The following is a 16861-nucleotide window of genomic DNA, read 5'->3' on the forward strand; positions in this document are numbered from 1 at the left end:
ATAGAAACAAAAATATAAGTTTTTTTTTGTTATTCAAAATTTTTTTAAGACAATTAATGAAAAATTTGGTGTAAATGTTTTTTATGAACGTAAAACAAAAATAGATAAGCAAGTCTATTCTTATATAAGTTTAAATATTTTTTATTTTCTAATTAGAAAAATAGAAAGTGTTAAAAATGCAAAAGATTTATGACATATTTTAGAATAACTATATACTGAATTTTTTTGGTCTAATAAATTATATTTGTTGGAAATATTTTTCAATTTTAAACTTGATTTATAAGATATAAAATTGATTGGTGATATACAATTATTAATATATATATATATAGTCCTATTGTTTTGTTAAATGATATACCTAATTTTCATTTAGACGTAAAACATGATAAAAAATATATATATATATGATAGAGATAATATACTTTTAGATATTATTGTAAATAGTTTGAAAAATAAAAAATTAGGTTTAACAATTAATAAAAATTATAAATCCTTGTGAGGTGAAGTAATATACACTAGAAATAGGTCACATTGTAAGCAAAATAATGTTAATCATAAAAGTTATAATAACAACTATTAAAATAATAGTAATAATAATAAATGATAGAAGAATTATAGGAGTAAGTTTATGTCTAAGTTTAAATTTTTTTTTTTTTTTTTTTTTAATGTAATGAAAAGAGCATGATGTGAAACAATATCCTAAAATTATTGGATTAAGCAACAAACAACAGTTTAATGAACATATTTATTACACTTTAAACTTTCAGAACTCTGATGATGTGTATATGGTGAAATCTAATTATTTGCAATCTTGATTATATATATATATATTAATAAATGGTTAATTCATTTATACTTACTACATAATACTTTTAAAAAAAGTTTTATCAAATTATGAAACACTTAATAATTACATGTTTTCTATATAAAACAATAAAGTTTGTAAAGTTGAAGATGTAAGTACTTAATACTTTTAAAATTTTTTTTTATCAAATTATGAAACACTTAATAATTACATGTTTTCTATATAAAATAATAAAGTTTGTAAAGTTGAAGATGTAAGTACTTAATATCCTAAGTTTGACAGTGATATTGTATTAATTCTGAATACGGTCGGTGCAATAATTTATTGTTTTGTGTGGGTTTAGAGGATATGTGACTAAAAGATAAATGGAAAAATAATTTTATAAAAAATTTTAAAGATTTTTTTGGTTGTTTTCAAAGATGAAAGAAAAAATAACATGTAAAGTCTGTTTTAAATTCTAAAATTTCAAATTCAATGTGTAATGATAAAAGTGAATTGTGTGGAAAAAAATTGGACATATAAGTACTAAAATTTTAGAAAATTTACATAAAAATTGTAAGTTCGAAAAGGATAAAATTTCTTCATATGTCTTTTTGTAATAATTATGTTTATGAAAAATAACATATAATTCAATTTCCAAATATATAAACTTTTAAATCCTAAATGAATCAAACCCTCTCTTGTTTTGGAAGTTATACATATGGATGTGGTGGGTAGTTATAAGTAGTTTGAAGTATTTTCTTTTTATAATGTACTCCCTTCGTCCACATGGAAAGTAAACATTTACTTTTAGCGTAGTATTTAAAAAATAATAATATTTTAATTATAGTAGGTAGTTATAAATAGTGTAATAACATTTATTAATGAATTTTTTTATATTTAATGAACTTTTACACATTTATAAGTAGTGAAATATAAATCGCAATGTTACATTTAATGAACTTTTTTTTTTTGAAAAATAAAAAACCAAAACTACAAGTATTATTAATGAATGAGCATGTCATATCATAGCAGGCAATAACATAAATAATCACAATTTAAATCCTACAAATTCATAAGAAAGAACTCAACAAATTTCAGCAAACTCCCCTAAGTTAATTCATTTTCTCCCCATTTTCTCAAATAAATTAATTATAAGAAACCAACAATCATAACATATATGTATATATATATATATATTCATGATTCACTTAATCAATCAATCTGTTATTGTTGCAGAAACACCATCAATTTTCAACAACACAAATTTCTTCTTCTCCCACTACATTAACGTCGGGTTGTCATACATCATTCTCTTTATCTTCACCAGTCTCACCTCCGGTGGCGACACTTCCCAAACTTCCACCGCCACCGGTCCCTTTGCCAATACAATTCCCCTATATTTCTCCTACTTGTGTTATATCCAAATTCTTCCCATTCCTTCACCACTCTCCTCAATATGCATCAAATGCACCGTACTACAAGTGAATCTCACCATTTTATTTTTTTATTCCAGCTCAAAAAATTGTCAAAAAATTCAACGAAACCAACATTAAATTATGTCGAATGCATTCTCTCTCGGCGAGACTATTTCCTAATTGAAGATTATATTCGAAGCATATTTTGGAATTGATTTATTAAACCATAAGAGATTTGCTAATCCAACGAGTTTTGTTCTTTTGTTCGGATTTGGTTCAAATCAATCTGCAGATCATGTATTGAGTAGGCTTCAATAACCAATCAAGTACAAGATCTAATCAATTGTGCATTCCGCAACATATTTTTGATAAATTGTTGTCGTCAAAAGGAAGGGATCCGATGAGAAAAACATAGAGGAGAACACTACAGGACCAGGCGTTGGCCTTCTCACCGTCAGAGGCTTTTCCGTTAATCACTTCAAGTGTAGTGTACGTCAGCATGCCGCAAGCTGTGCATATTAGGGCGTCGATTTTCTGATTAAATAGTACAGAGTCCAAAATCGGTTATTTTGAGCAAATCATTGCGATTGAGGGGAAGATTCTGCAGCTTAATGTTGTGGTGGAACACACCATTTTGGTGAAAAATAAAAAGAACGAAAATCATTTGATGGAAGTGTTTTGACGCCATAAATTTGGATAAATGGCGGTTACGGTAGAGTTTGGCAAAGAGTTTGCTGCCGTGGGCGAGTTCTATGACAAGGTCAATTTTGGATTTGGTTGCCACGACTTCGTGGAGCTCAAGGATTTTCTGGTGGTGACCGAGGCGATGCATGGCGGAGACCTAGCGGAGTATTAGCAGTTCTATGGAAGAATCAGTAGTCGTTTTGTCGATGACCTTAATCATGATATTCTAGTCGGAGTTTTTAAGAGATTGAGCCAAGTACACCTTCATAAAGCTTCATTGGCCAATCAGGTGATCTAGTTGGAACTTTTTCAAGACGATGAACCGCTTCCGCCACCACCAATACTGGAGTTTGCTGAATGACGGTGGCCGGAGCAACCGCTTTGAATTGGCCCATTATAGGGCAGTGAGGACGGAATTTTGTTGTAGAAAAAAGTGGAGACGTTTCAGTTACATTTAATGAACTTGAAATATCTTATTTGAATAATATATTACATGTTACAATTTTTGAACATGATGATATTCATAATAAAGTGAATATCGATAGTTTTTCCTTTAAGACAAATTTTAATCTAATTGAATAATTTTTAATTTGAAAGTGAGAGTATCAATTCTGATTGTGTATTAGTTGATAACCAATATTCTTATTTTTAACAAAAAATAAAAATAAAATAATTTGATACTTTAAATGCTAATTTAAATCAAAGTATTTCAAATAGACCCAAAAGAAATACTAAACAACATATTAAGTTTAATGATTTTGATTTGACTTCATATACTTAAGGTGTGTTTGTTTGGGGGTTTGGATTTTGATTCGAGATTAATATTAAAAATTTGAATTAGAATAATTGTATGGTGTGATAAAAATAAATACTGATGTGACATTTTAAATGTAAAATTAATTTTTAATATAATATAAAAATAAAAAATAGGTTTTTCATTAAATTTTTTTTAGTAAAAAATTTGGTGAAGTTTGATTAAAAAAAAACAAAAAAAACAAATCTAAGTATGCTTGATACAATTGATGGTAATGAACCAAAATCATATGAAGAGACAATCAATTTAAAATATAGAAATAAATGGACGAAAAATATAAATGATGAAATAAAATCTTTTAATAATAACACTTGGTTTTATTTTCAAAGTTGTTTTTATTGATTGTAAATAGATTTTTTAAGTGAAAAAGAAAAAAATATATACATTAGATTAAAAGCTAGAGTAAGTAGGGTTTTACTAAAAAAATAAAATATTAATTATAACGAAATCTGTAAAATCCTTTACATGACATAATAATGATTGTTTTGGTAACTCTTTTTAATTACAATCTTAAACAATTAGATATTAAAACTAATTTTTTGCATGATAATTCATATTAGAAGATTTATATAAAATAGCTTGACGATGATAAACATGATTTTGTATATTTGTTGAAGAAACTTTTTTATAGCTTAAAACAATCACTTAAGCGATGAAATTTAAAATTTGATAATTATATAAAATCTTTAAAGTTTAAAATAAGCTATTTTGATCATTTTTTATAATTTAAATAAGTAAAATACATGTTTTCTTGTTGATTTATGGAGATGACATGTTGTTGATCAATTCTGATTTGAGTATAATAAATATGATTAATAAGTATTTAAGTGATTCATTTGATATAATTTTTTTTTTTTTTTTTGTGATGCAAAGATGATTTTAAGCAAGCATGTAGAGAAAAATACTAAAAAATATGTATTTTTAAAATGGTTACTAAGTCTAAAAAGGTGATTAAGTCTCTAATATGACTAATTTCAAAGTTGTTAATATTTCATTAGTATCATATTTTCTTAAGTAAAAACCAATTTCCTAAAACATAAGTTGATTTTGAATATATATATATATAAAAAGTGTCTTATTCAAATGCGATAAGTTTTGTTATGTACTTGATGGTTAGTACTAGACTTGATATTGCTTATGTTGTGAGTTTGTTTAAGTCGGTTTATATCTAATTTCGGCTTGAATATTGGTATGCTTTAAAGTGATTGTTGAAATATCTGTGTGGAACAATTAATTTAGATTTGAAATACACTAAATTTGAATATGGTCTAATTTTAAAGAGATACATTGATTCGAATTATGTGAATGACAAAGATAATAAAAAATCGACTATTTCATATGTTTATTTTGCATAACTCTATTATTAGTTGAATATCTCAATTACAATATATTGTTGCATTATCTATAATTGAATCCGAGTATATTGTCATAACCAAAGTCTTGAAAGAGGATTGCGGCTAAAAGAGTTGACAAAAATTAGTTTGTTAAATTGTGATATTACTGTGTATTCCAATAGCCATTCGAATATACAATTTTTCCAAAATCATATTTTTCATGATCGAACCAACATATAGATGTAAGGTTTCTTCTTATTCATGATATCCATGCTAAAATTCTCGTAAATTGGAGAAAACTCCTTCAAAATTTAGTCCAATTGATTTGAGAACTAAATGTCTGCCTATTTTAACATTTGAGTCATGTTTAGATTAATTTTGATACTTTTGATTAGTTTTCAATTTTTTTCACACATTTACTTATAGTATGAAAGAGTAATAAGTATGAATATGATGAGTTCTTAATTCGTGCGAATTTTGACCAGAAAAGTAAAAAAATATTATATTATTTTTTGCCGACCCGATTATGTCTAGCCTTGTCCATTTTTGCCTGGCCCATGACCTGGCACTGGCCCGACTCGGTAATCCAATTTTTTCCAAGATGTAATATGAGTTGTTCATTCTAGGGTTATAATATTGTTTATTGGTGTATTCGATGTTGAGATTTCTAGTAGTTTTTTTCGGAGAATCAAAAGGCAATTCTTCTATAGGATGTTGGGGAATGATTTTTGAGTTCTTTACGGTTTCATTTTCGCTATCTCGAGCTATTTCAATTCGAGGGTTTAGGGTTCGATTCTTTAAGGGCTAACCTTAAAAGATCTTAATCACAATCGCATTTTTGTTGGTTTTAATATTAATTTTGTTGTTCTTTCATTTTTTATTTTTAATTTTTGTGTTCAATAAAAAGTTTTTAGTTAATTCATTTACTTTATTTTCGATTTAGTTTTTTGATCCTAAAATCCTTACAATACCCTTCTATATTTAGTAAAATTTATTTCTTAAAAACAAACTTACAAATATAAATCATTTTAATTAGTTTAATACATATCCACTCAAAATATTTTATTTATACATCTCTTCAATAAACAAATATAATATTTATACATATTTAAGACTTCTCATCTTTTATAATATTAACGTATATTAATCATAAAACATATAAAATATTATTCTCTATACAAAATGATATTTATATTATATATATTTTATTAAATATAATTTTAAAAATCATATATATTTCTTTTATCTATTAAAAAATTTAATAAATATTTTAAAACAATCAACAATGCCATTCACATAAAAAATAATAATAAATATATTATCATTAACTTATTAAACTTTACTATCCCATCGTATCACAAATCAAATAGATCATTTGTTTTAGGATACAAAAGTATAATTTCTTTTAATAAAATATTTTAAAAATGATAGAAATTATTTTCTCAAATAAAATCAGAATATCTCGTAAATTTTTTACAATTTTAAATAACTAATGATAAAAATTTCAAAATAATAGTTTGTTTGGTTGCGATTTCAAAATAAAATCGCCAATGTTCATTTTCGTACCATTTTTTAATAAAATTAAAATATTTTCTTTTCATAAAAAAATTACGTCAAAATATTATTCAAACAAAAATTCAAATTAAAATTAAAATTCAATTTCAAATCCATTTGAAATCTAGACAAACCCGTTCTATCTCTATATATTATCTATCACTTCGATGGGATGTTGTTAGTCCACACAATAATTCATAATAATGACCTACTTATATATTGATTCTTATTATTTCAATCGACCAGCTAATTAAATCTAATCAACAATTTCTGTCGAAGTCACCATTTTTTACATCTATTATTATTATTATTATTATTATTATTATTATTATTATTATTTCCCTTGTAGTTCAAGATAATAATCAGGACTTTTAGAAGTTATATAACTTAAATAAAATAAAAGGTAGATTTTGATATATAATTGATATATGCAACTTTCAATATTTCTCTCAAAATATCATATCCAAGCAGTGACGAAACTAGCATCTAAATTCCGGGGGACAAAATATTACTTCCTCCGTCCCACATATCATGTCCACGTTGCCGTTTCTGACCGTCCCACATTCCATATCACTTTCCTTTTTTGAAAAATGATTACACACTTAAATCTCATTTTAAAATTTTTAATTAATATTTTTAATTTTAATTAAACTAATTAGTTATCTTAATCTTAATTTATAATTATTTATACTATAGGATAATTATTTTCACTAATACATTCTTAATTATCTACTAATTACACCCCTCCTAAAATACCGTGTCTACAATGTATAGCAGACACGGTATGTGGGACGGAGGAGGGAGTATAATTTATTTAATATTTAGCTAATAAATTTAAATAAATAATAATGACAGAATTATATATGAATTTAGATAGTTTTGGGGGGACAAAATATATATAAATACATAAAAATTAATATTTTTAAAACTAAAAAAATCATAAAAAAAATTGGTTTGGAGGGTTGACCCCCCACCCCCAAATCCTAGTGTAGTTCCGTCCCTGTATTCAAGGGCTCTGTCCACCCAATGTTTTTAAATATATTTGATTTTTTATGTGTGATATATAAAATTATGTTAAAATATACTTCTTTCCTTCGTCATATTTAGCTCATTTGGGTTTGGCCCAAAAAAGAAGAAATATAAATATTTTATTAAAAAAATGAATAAAAAAAAAAGTAATAATATAGTTGTGGATATTTTTTAAAAATTTAGTTAGTAATTGAAAAGAATGGGAAAAGACAATGTAATAAAGTTATTGTTATTTTTTATATATAAATGTTGAATGAAAATAATAATGAAATATTAATTTTTTATTTTTTTAAATGAATATTTAAATTTATTTCTTTTTAATTTTTTGACTTTTATAAAAAGTATTTTGTATTAGTTATTATTATTTTTAAGAATTTGTAATTTAAAAATAATCTTGGATGAACAGAGCCAATATATTTTATACAAAATATTACATTTAATAATTATTTTACTTATATATATATATATAAAAAAAACATTAAATGACGCACTCTGTGTAAGATTTTTTAACCAAAATTTCAAAAAAATTTACTATTTGGACTCTGTGTTCTCCAAAACAAAAAAAAATATACAATTTTTTATCTTACAGAACATCATATCAAACATTATGTTAATACGAAATCCAAACCAAATTTTTTCAAACTCAATCTATAAAAACATACTCTTGATCTTTTTTTAAAAGCTATCGAATCGCTTTATTTTTTCTCAAAAACAAAAAATTGATAATTATATTATTTAAAATTTTTTAAAAAATGAAAAAGTAAACTAAACAAGAATAATTTAATATATATATATATATTATGGATTTGCATATATTAAAAGAGATTAAAAGTGAAAATTGTATATATATTTTTTTTTCAAAAAGAAATTAATTAGTTTGAATGTTGCTTTCATTTCTTTTGATAGTGGACAATATAATTATCTTTTACAATTTCCAACCTGTTAAGGCTCCCTTCATGTGTACTTTACACTTTTATTATAGGCGTGTATATATATATTGATGGAATAGTTATTTTCTTTGGAAGATTTCTATTTTTTTTTTTCTTTTAATTAGATAACTATGAGTATTATTATAAAATATTGCATTCATATTACTGTTTAAAAATAAAAATTAAAATCAAACTCTAAAAGAATATATTGTGTGTGTTCATTTTGTACTTTTGGATGAATTGCGTATTTTATGTTAGATATAAAAAATTATGCCGATAATATAAAAAGATAATATTTTATGTTGAAGAGTTAGAATTTTTTTAAGTGAATAGAATATATATAATACTCTATAAATTATGTTAAAATGCATATATTGAATTTTTTATAATATTTATAGAGAATCGTGTCATTCAAAAATATATTGGGTGAACATATGGGTGTTTGTTTGGGGAATTGGATTTTAAATACACTATTTATCTCGTTTTTTTCCTCAAAAATATCAAATCAAACACATATTTTTTATTTTTTATATTATACTCTCTCTGTCCCATAATAAAGTATCTATTTTTCCATTTTAGTCTGTCTCATAACAAAGTATACATTCCCTTTTTAGTAACTCTATTATCTACCTAACATTATAAATGCCCTTACAACTTACAGTATATTACATAAATGTCATTACCTTTATATCACACAATACTAATAACGTTATTTTAATCATTTCTATTTTATTCCTACTACATCCCAATATAATACTAATATTTCTAAAACTCCGTGCAAAAAGCAAACGGATATATAGTTATGGGACGGAGGGAGTACTAAAAATCAATTTTAGATTCAAAACATCACATCAACGCCTATTTATATCACATCATACAACTATTCAAATTCAAAATTTATACTAAGCAAATCACAATCCAAAATCAAAATCCCCAAAATATATTTTAAATAAAATCAAGGTTAAGATTGACATATATTTTGGGTAATATTTCTCTTTTTTAATTTTAGTGGTACTAATATTTGAATATACAATCAAACACGTCCTAAATGAGGCAGTTTCATAGTGTAATCATAAATGATGTCAATATTTGAATTTGTATTAGCAAATCTAAGTATGTTTACTTGACAGTTTTTATTTTTATTTATTCAAATTTCATGATTTATTATGAAAATATACAATTTTTTCTTTCAAAAAAATAAAAATAAAAATTAGCAACTAAACACAATACACTCTCATTGATGGGGAAAGATTCTTCACAAGACATTGACCATTCAAGGGGACATCATAATTAAACTGTGACACATGGTTCGCCTAGTGTGTTTTGTCTGTCGAGTCTAATTTGCAGAATATTAAGTTCGATCGAAAATTTACCCAGTCCGTATTTTCGGGTAGCGACTGCGGGTTCCCACGCCATAAAAAAAAAAAAAAAAAAAAAAAAAAAAAAAAAAAGAGGACATCATATAAGGTTAAATGTGTTATTCTCAGGCCTTCATCTCTTGCCATGCTTATTATCATTACATTTATTTTTTCACATATTAATAATTTGCAGAGAAAAGTGCAACTTTGGTTATATATATATATATATATAGATATAGTAGATATATATCAGACTTATAATTCATTACATTCGATCCCAAAATTTTAACTCACGACAGCTTAATATGGTATCAGTACAAAATTGTGATTTTTATCGTATAGGCCAATAAAAGTTATTGGCTAACCATCGATAGAACAAGGCAAATCATGTTGCGTATATAGGGATGTTAACTTTCACTCATATCAAAATATTTCGAGCTTTTGCGCAAAACAAAAATCACAATATCATATATATATATATATTGATCTATATTTCAAGAACTATAGTTGTATGTATATTAATATATAGAGAGAGAGAGAAGGAGAGAGAGAGATTGTTCATTACAAAAAAAGAACTATCTTGGTACTTTATATAAACATTATTGTTGTAAATCTTTGATATCCAAAAAAGTTACTATGAATCTTATATGCTGATCTTTACCTCAAAGTACTGAAATAAAATCAAAACATAAATAAAAAAACCCAAAGTTTATTTTATTTAAAATTTCAAAGTAATATATATACATATGTATATATATGTGTGTTTTTTAAATGCTTAATAGGATTGATTACTAAGATGATTCTCATTATATATTTATTTCTACTTAGGAAGACACATTCCAAAGTTATGTAGAAGAACTAAACAAATAAATAAATAATTATGGTAAAAATTATATTTAATAAATCTTTATTATTATTTTTTTTTCTAGAAAGAGAATATTTCATCTTTTGTCAAAAGTAAAGTTTAGAGAATATATGAAAATCCATCCAAAAAAAGAGAAGAAAGCAAAAATCAAGACAACACTGAATTGAGTCAGCATATCATAATAACAACAACTAACTACAACAACTACAAATAAAGTGTGTATTATTTTGATTTTTTTTATTTGAATAATGATTTGTATGTAATGCTTTATAAAAATATATATTTAGAAAAAGTTATAATTATTATATAATAAAAATTATTAAAATTAAACTCCAAGAAAACAGATCAAGATGTATTGTTTAAGTTACACCAAGAACCAATACTTTATTGTAAACCCTAAAGAATGTTTAGTGTAGATGTATCATTATTAATTATGAGATTGTTTAGTTGATATTTTTTCTAAGTAAAATAAGAAAGATTTTCATGAAAAATAATGATCGTGTATAATGTTTTCGAAATAAATTTAAATACATGTTGAATTATTTGCTGACTCCCACAATATAGAGTGATAATTAATTATATTTATCACTTTGGCTTAAATTTTTAAATGATACAGTCATCTAATATAGTATAAGAGTCGGAACTTACTGTGTTCGAATTCCACCACCACCCATTTGTTGTCGTCCAAAAAAATTATATTTTTTGCAAAATATAATATTCCATCCGTCTTCCTTTAAGGGTTACATTTATCTTTTGCGTCATTGTAATTAACATTAAAAATATCTTTATATTTGTATAATTTTTTGTACAAATATTATCCAATTAATATTATAAGACAGAAAGTATTTTTGTAATTTTTTTAAATTTATAATATACTTTAATATAATAATTAATATTTAAAAATCAACTTAAAAAAAAAATTAAATAATAGTATCAAATTACTATTTAAATTAAAATTGAAAACTCCGGAGAGAAAAAAAACACACCCACAATTTGATCAAAATACAAGTTATTGTTTTGGAAATGAAATTCAAATTTTCATCTCCCCAATCCAACACACTTACTTTATATATTAATAAATGAAAATTGAACAATAGAAAATAATTAAATTTAAATTAAATAAAATAAAAGATAAAGGAATCCATGTCGTCCAAACGCTCCAAGACAAAGGAGCTTCAGAAGAATAAAAAAGCAACCTTTGCTTTTACAACCCCAAAAACACAACCAAACTAAAATAATATATACATATATATATATATATAAAAAGAAGAATTCAAACCTTCAAAAAGTTTAGGAAATTGCGTGGACACAACATAGCCCTATTCTCTCTCTCTATCTCTCTCTCTATCTCTCTCTCTCTCTATATATATATGTATATATTTACATGCCCAAATTAAGACCTCCTCGTAGCTACTATATGCCTTTTCTTGAGGTGAGCCACTGGTTTGCATCTGACCATGGCTTCTTTTTTTTTTCTTTTTTTTTTTTTATGGCTTTAAAGTCATGATCTCAGATCTCATAAATCAAATTAAATTAGGGATTATAAATTGAGGGTTATGAGGGCTGAGTTTTTTTTGATGAGTGATGCATCTTTGTCTCTTCTTATATATGTGATCGATCTGGACAAATTAAAGTGAGTGATTTTCAATATATTGTTTGTTCTTCACAAAGTGTGATCAATCCATGTCTCTGTGTATTTTTTTAGCACACTAACCCTAATTCTCTCTCTCTCTCTCTCTCTCTCTCTCTGGAAATTTGCTGTCTTTCTGATCCTTTCACTGTTTTATAATCAAATTGTTTGTTTTGTTTTTGTTGTAATAAATCTTAGTTCAAGCTTCTTTACCTTTGGGGATTTCTTGCATGAATTAAGGAGTGAGAAATATATATATATATATATGTGTGTGTTTGTGTGTGTAAGTGTAAGAAATTCTACACAAGATGAAATCTTTGAAAGTGTTGTAGATATGTATGTATATATAGATATATATATATATATATATGCCTGGCTCCCTGTATGCCATCTGTAGTGCTCATCGGAGAATCGATGGAACTCGGCGGATGGCGTATGAGGAGCCAAGCATATACATACACACATTGTGTGTGTGCATCTCTCTCTCTCTCTACATATATATATATACATATATAAGTGATTTAAAGTATGATGAATTCAATCTCATTGTTCCTATGTAGGGTGTCCTTTGTTTTAATTTTGATTAAATGATAATGATAATGGAAGTGAAGATACATCACACACACACCCAAAAAAAAAAAAAAAGAAAAAAAGAAAAAGAAATTCGGTTTCGACTATCGATTTTGCTACATCACCAGGTAAATTCTTGTCCAATTTAATTACAGAAATTTTTCTTTAGTTAGGATGCTTTTGGAACACTTGTTTGGAGATTTTTGTTTTCTTTTTATAAATATTTAGTCGAGATATAGAATGTGAAACTTTGTTTGTTTATATAAGAGCGATGCATTATAAGATATGAAATTGAAGAAAAAAGATGTCCTAATTAAAATTTTTAATAAGCCGATCTTTTGATTTTTCATTTTATTTTTAAAAAATTGAAGTAGTAAGAATTAGAGGATATGTTAAGCTATTTTTCCGAAAGACCTCTCCAAATATTTCATTCCTAGGGTTCATAATTTTATTAGAAATTGAAGTTCAATTTTGTAGCAAGAAAAATTAGAAAGTTTTGGCTTGTTTACTTTACCTTTGTATTTGAATTTGAATATATTTTTATAGAAAATTGTGAGTGTTGTATAATAAAATAATTAGAAAAAAAAATCAAAATAAAAGGAATTTTTTGTGTTGGAATATGCCAATAAAGCACAACTTCTGAATAAACAGAGAGCATGAAAGTAACAGCCTTTTGTATTTCTTGATCTTCATCAATTTTAAATATTTTAATCTTACCCTAACACATGAATATAATTTAATATATAGATATTTCAGATAATCTACAATTAAATTAATACCAACCCCAACCTGTTCGACTTATTTTATTGCCTGTATTTATTAATATTATTCTCACATTGATTTCAGCTTAGTGATTAGATTAATAATATCATTAGTTAATTTTAAATTTTTTTAAAAGATTTCATAGTAGGTGTAGATCCTTTGTACTTTTACATAAATTGTTTCATTGTTAATTTATGTTTTAACTGATACATTTTTCCTTTTTGTGTGTGTTTTTTTTATTTTATCGAAGATTATGGATTTGTTTTTTTTAAAAAAAATAAATTCTATTAGATCGATATAAAAATATTGCCGTTGTTGGGGTGCAAACTCAAGTCCCACACTGGGAGTTGTGAAGAAAATTCCACACCTTGTAAGTCTTATATCGAGAATTGTGCGATTTTCGCCCGGTGATCGTCCTTAACGTGGTTTTTCCCTCATGAACAAAGCTCGGCCCTCTTGGTCCTATCAGCAACGTCGAGCATACTCCCCCTCCTTGGGATGTCCAGTTACCTTAGGACATGATCATCCTGATCATCCTTGACGACATGTCTACTTTGTGGCTTCGTTCGTCACCAGCGTCAAGGTCCGCTCTGATATCACTGTTGGGATTGGGTCAACTCAACACTAATATGATATTGTCTGCTTTGGACTGAACTTATACGGATTTATTTTTTTATATTCTCCAAAAGACCTCATACTAGTGGAGTTCACTTGAAACTTATAAAGTATAGAATTTTCTTCACAGCTCCCAATGCTGGACTTGGGTTTGCACCCCAACAGCCGTGATAATGGTTTAATAATTTATATTTGTAGCTAAAACCACAAAGAAATTATTGAACGGTATAAAACATTAATGTCAAGTTTAATTTTGTTGGATAATATGTAAAATCTGTTGAATTATATACAAGAATTTGTTGAATGATATAAAAAATTGTTGAACTACAAAGGGAAATATTTTTAACTATATATGAAATTTGTTGAATGGTGTATTTTAGTACTATTAAATTTTTTAATACCACAATATAGTATATTTAATATACATTGTGTTATCATTGATCATTTTTTTTGATTATTATAATTAGATATATTTTACTATTTTTTATATCGTGGGACTTCACTATTCCTATTTTTTTAAGTATGCATTGGATAAACATCAGACCGAGCATAATAATATGTATTCTATATTAAAATTATATATATTTTTTGAGAGAGAACATTGAAATTATGATTTGAAGGATGGGTCCCCTCATATGCAAGAAGATTAGTTTTAATATTTTTTAAATTTTAAAGTATAAATAATTGCCGATAAAGAACTAAAAAGGAGTTGGCAACACAAGAGCAATAATTTTTCAAGATACAATTAAAATTAAACCAATATATTATGTGTAAAATATTAATATGTGTTGTATTAATCATTATCATATGCTACTACATCAAATCATGTATTATGATTATTCAACAAGTAGTATATATCATAGCTAGCCACAAGTATTGATTATTAAAAAAAAAAAAAAAAGAATTGAAGAAAGATTGAAACTATGAAGATTAAGACTTTAAGGTCTGGTTGTCTGTGGGTTTTAGTTTTTGTGTTTAGATTTTTGAATAGTAGAAAGTTGAATTCAAATAGTTTTTTTTAGGTGATATAAATAGAGGTTGATGTGATGTTTTGAATGTAAAATTTGTATTATAATATAGAAAAAGAAAAGTAATTGTTTGATGTGATATCTTTTAAGAAAAAAAATAAATCTTAATAGTGAAAAGTTGTAGTAAAACCTACAAAAGAACACAATATAAAAGTACACAATATAAAAGTTTTCTTTCGGAAAATAACTGGATGTGATTTGGTGCAATGCCGTAGCACAAAATGGTGCAAGAGTACATGGCAACTACAATGGATCGAGATAGCACCAAGTAATCGAACTCTTTTGATAAGGGTATTGTTTACTTGTTTCTTATAGAGGCTAACATGATATGCATATGATATGAATGAAATACGTATAGAAATTGGAGAAAAGATTCATAAGGTGGAATCACGAGAGGTTTGTAGAGTTATAATTAGAAACTATGAATAATTCTACCGGAGTAAAAGCTTTTTACCTTTTACTTGAATATGATTAGGACCGACATGGGCTCAACAAGAGGGGCGCACGCCCAAAGCCCAATATAAATAGGAGGCACATTATATATTTATGTAATATATATATAGAAATAATTTCTTTGATATAAGTAAAATATTACCATATAGCTTGGTGGATGAGTTCAAACCCCTAATATTAGAAAAAAAAAAAAAAAAGGAAATATTTTATTTAGGAGCTTATTTTTATTTCACTTCAAATCGACCATGAATATAAATTGAGGAGTCTAGCAAGTTGCAAACAATAATTATCGATGTGAAGATGTTTGAGAGAAGTAGGGGAGATGACAAAAAACCAATGTGACCTTTTTCAATATGATTTGGTGAGGTGCACTCGAAAGAAATTATTGTTCTTGAAGAAATGATCAAAGATTAGAACGAATGGGAAGAAATCGAAGAGCTAGGTAAAGAACTCATAAAGACAATGTTAGGGTTTTTTTAGTTGTATTTAAAAATACAACACGATTTTAATATTTATTTGCAATCATTTTTATTTATTTTCTTAAGAAAATATTGCATCAAATATTTATCGTGTTTTTGGTTTGTGTTTCAAATAGAATCATCATCACATATTTAAATAGAATTTTTTTATTATTATTTTTTTTTTATAAGAATCTCATCTCAAAATACTATTTAAATTAAAATCTAAATCAAAACATCAATTTCAAATATAATTTTTTATTTAAAACAATATTACATCAAAACCCTAATAATATCACATCAATTAATCATTTCAATTTCAATTTTTATTATTTTCAAATTGCATCAAACAACAAAAACACAACCAAAGAAGTACAGAGTTTGTTAGGATTTAGTCAAAACTTAAATTATATACACGTCCAGCTCTAAGGATCTCATTTATTTTTTATGTGTTGTTTTTTTATATTAATTATTATATGAAAACGTAGTACAAATAAAGAGAAAATAACAAAAATACTTCCATTGATATCTTATAATACTATTATAATGACATTTGTGCAAAAAGATATACAAATG

General features: G+C 25.5%; 1 long non-coding RNA gene and 1 pseudogene across 2 annotated transcripts; one reads left to right on the forward strand and one right to left on the reverse strand.

Moving 5' to 3' along the window:
* Nucleotides 1-2378: 2378 nt before the first annotated feature.
* On the reverse strand, nucleotides 2379-5220 carry LOC127243749 (CBL-interacting serine/threonine-protein kinase 7-like; annotated as a pseudogene).
* A 6954-nt stretch (nucleotides 5221-12174) lies between these two features.
* LOC127243721 (uncharacterized) lies at nucleotides 12175-14473 on the forward strand. 2 transcript variants are annotated; one of them, XR_007837023.1, is made up of 2 exons: nucleotides 12175-13097; nucleotides 13982-14473. It is a non-coding gene; the product is annotated as an uncharacterized LOC127243721 (long non-coding RNA). The 2 variants fall into 2 exon arrangements; XR_007837024.1 differs by having other exon boundaries at nucleotides 14023-14473.
* Nucleotides 14474-16861: the final 2388 nt, after the last annotated feature.

This window comes from Andrographis paniculata, unplaced genomic scaffold (assembly GCF_009805555.1).
Source record: "Andrographis paniculata isolate CXL003 unplaced genomic scaffold, ASM980555v1 Contig98END, whole genome shotgun sequence".
Taxonomy (NCBI): Eukaryota; Viridiplantae; Streptophyta; class Magnoliopsida; order Lamiales; family Acanthaceae; genus Andrographis; species Andrographis paniculata.